The sequence below is a fragment of the Bos indicus x Bos taurus genome, chromosome 10, assembly GCF_003369695.1.
Source record: "Bos indicus x Bos taurus breed Angus x Brahman F1 hybrid chromosome 10, Bos_hybrid_MaternalHap_v2.0, whole genome shotgun sequence".
Classification (NCBI taxonomy): Eukaryota; Metazoa; Chordata; class Mammalia; order Artiodactyla; family Bovidae; genus Bos; species Bos indicus x Bos taurus.
This window is the reverse complement of record NC_040085.1, coordinates 87,200,358-87,203,743: the sequence shown is the minus strand read 5'-3', so window position 1 is coordinate 87,203,743 and position 3,386 is coordinate 87,200,358. Positions and strand designations below refer to the sequence as shown.

At 38.5% G+C, this 3,386-nt stretch overlaps 1 pseudogene; it reads right to left on the bottom strand.

The window, feature by feature from the left end:
• Positions 1 to 220: 220 nt before the first annotated feature.
• On the bottom strand, positions 221 to 2,170 carry LOC113899664 (annotated as a pseudogene).
• Positions 2,171 to 3,386: the final 1,216 nt, after the last annotated feature.

The following is a 3,386-nucleotide window of genomic DNA, read 5'->3' as shown; positions in this document are numbered from 1 at the left end:
ACTCTCAAGAGTCTTCTCCAATACCACAATTTGAAAGCATCAATTCTTTGGCACTAAGCCTTCTTTATGGTCCAACTGTCACATCCGTATATCCTGGAAAAAACATAGCTTTGACTATATGGACTTTTGTCAGCAAAGTGATGTCTCTGCCTTTTTTTTTTTTTTTAACATTGCCAAAGTAGTTTTTTCACATCAACATTATGGAATTTAAAGAGAACAATCAAGGTGTCTTGTGGATTGGAAATTGACTTATTAATTCCCTTTCATTTCCAAACTTCATCAAGCATTCACCACAGTTATGAGGTAAATCAGCTGAATGTTTGTGATCTAGATGAATTTTAAAATCTTCAGTCTCTCCTGCTGAATATTCAGAGTATTGACATAAGCAAATCCCTTCAGATAAATGTGATTTAAGTGTTTGCAATATTCTAGCATACTTGAGAAGCCCTTCCCACAGTCATCACAAACATGTGGAAAGAATGTACTATGTCCAACAGCGACATATCTGTTAACATTTGTATGAAGTCTACTCTGAAACCCACATACTTGACGAACAAAGAAGTCTTTACATTGGTCAGGTGTGATTTTGTTTAAGAGGCTCTATTGTCCATGTTCTCCATTGTTATACTTATTACTTTATTAATTAACTGCATGCTCATTTAACACATGGCTATACAAGCCTTCTGGATCATTCGCTTCATGTTCACAGAATAGACACAAGTACTGTTCATCACAGCTGTGCTCCTGGAAATGTAGGTAGAGTTCCCTGCTCTAGGAGAACTGTACGTCACACTTCTCACACCCATAAAGGTGATCACTAAAATGGATGTCTGCAGTGTGCTGGCTCGGGGTCTCAAAAATTACTTTTTTTTAAATTAATTAATTTATTTATTTTAACCACTCAATATTGTGGTGGGTTTTGCCATATACTGACATGAATCAGCCATGGGTGTACATATGTCTCCCATCATGAACCCCCGACCCACCTCCCACCCCATTCCATCCCTCAGGGTCATCCCAGTGCACCAGCCCTGAGCGCCCTGTCTCGTGCATCAAACCTGGACTGGCGATCTACTTCACATATGGTAATATACATGTTTCAATGCTATTCTCTCAAATCATGCCACCTTCGCCTTCTCCCACAGAGTCCAAAAGTCTGTTCTTTACATCTGTGTCTCTTTTGCTGACTCACATAAAGGGTCATCATTACTATCTTTCTAAATTCCATATATATGCATTAATATACTGTATTGGTATTTTTCTTTCTGATTTACTTCACTCTGTATAATAGGCTCCAGTTTCATCCACCTCATTAGAACTGATTCAAATGCACTCTTTTTGATACCTGACTAATATTCCATTGTGTACATGTACCACAGCTTTCTGTAATACAGTATTTACAAATGTCGGGATCCTCTTCATGCAGTTTGGATGTTTGATCAGAAGCTGGTAGCGAAACTTTCTCTGCAGACTCAGCACACCTTTGAATAAGTATGCTTCAAGATCATATGCTGCTTTAAATCAGAAAAATATCTTCTGTTGGATTCACAAAGTTCACATTTATAGGGGTCACTGCTATTAGCTCTCAATAAGGTCGTTTCTGCTGGGCAGTCACATTCAGAGCTTGGCTCTTGCCAATAATTTTGCAAGGTTTAGCTGGTGACTCTTCATCAGTTTCGTCTCGGAGAGTCTCAGAGGATTTGTTTCCTGTCTCCATATCATAATCTTCAGAAATTTCATGCACGTCTGCGGCAACTGGAACATCTTCAGTAGTGGAACTTCAGTGGGGCTGTCTTCTTGAGTTTGCTGGTGGGCTGATTCAGGAGAGTCAAACTCTTCATCACAGATTTCAATATCAGCAGATTTTTCTGTAGGAAAGGCAGTGTGGTCTAGAATTCTAAGTATAGGACCGGGAACCAGGTTGTATTGATTTCTGTTTCTGACCTTGATTCCATCTGTAAATTTTGGCAAGTCATTTGATGTCTCTGTATCTGAATCATCATCTTTATTGTCAAAATATTTTGTCTGGTTGTCTCATAGAACACTGTAACAATGATCAAAAAAAAAAAATTCCACTGAACCTATCTGCAATTCTGCTTATTCCAGAGGAATCTGAATAAGTAGAAAGATGTGAAGTCTTCCTTTTTCTTTTTGTAGGATATTCATTCATATCTTTTAAATTTGCTGTAATGTTTAATACTTGAGTGAGGAAAAAATAAATTACAGAGAAGTTTTCACAGATGGTAAAATATGCACTCCCCATCTGTGCCACAAGCCATAGGGGCCCCCAAGACGGCGGGAGGTGAGGAGTTGAGGAGGTGAGAATCGGGGCCTAGGAGGGACCATAGGCCTCCAGCCCCGGGGGTGGTCTGGTGGCCCATGACCCCTACAGGCACCTCTGTACCAACACGAATTCCTTCAGGGCATGTCTCTGCTTTTCAATATGCTATCTACATTAGTTGTCATAGTCTTTCTTTCAAGGAGCAAGCATCTTTTAATATCATGGCTGCAGTCACCATCACAGTGATTTCAGAGCCCAAGAAAATAAAGTCTGACACTGTTTCCATTTTTCCCCATCTATTTGCCATGAAGTGATGAGACCCAAAGCCATGATCTTAATTTTTGGAGTGTTAAGCCAGCTTTTTCACCCTCCTCTTTCACTTTCCTCAAGAGACTGTTTAGTTTCTCTTGCTTTCTGCCACTAGAGTGGTATCATCGGCATATCTGAGGTTGTTGAAATTTCTTCTGGCAATCTTGATTTCAGCTTGTGATTCTTCCAGCCCGGCATTTCACATGATGTATCCTGCATATAAGTTATATAAGCAGGGTGACAATATACAGCCTTGACATACTCTTTTCTCAATTTGGAACCAGTCCATTTTTCCATGTCCAGGTCTAACTGTTGACTCTTGTCCTGCACGTAGGTTTCTCAGGAGACAGGAAAGGTGGTCTGGTATTCCCATCCATTTAAGGAATTTCCACAGTTTGTTGTGCTCCACCCAGTCAAAGGCTTACCAGAAGTAGATGCTTTTTCTGGAATTCCCTTGCTTTTTCTATGATCCTGGATTCTTTATCTCTATTGGAGACAAAACTCATTATCAGATTGAAAGTTTGTTTCATATCAACAAAAGATTTCCTAATAACTGATACAAACATATTCAAGGATTTTAGAATGAAGGAAATAAGGAATTTCACATTCCTAACTTTAATAATCTCCTTGAGGCTACTTTAGCTTTCAAAATAAGGGAATGTATAGACTAAGAAGAGGAAGGATAATTAAAATATATAATAAAAGGTAATATAGTAAAGATAATTTTTAAACTTCAAATAAAGGTTACCAAAATGTTACATTAAATTTTATTTCAAATAATTATGACATCCTTCTA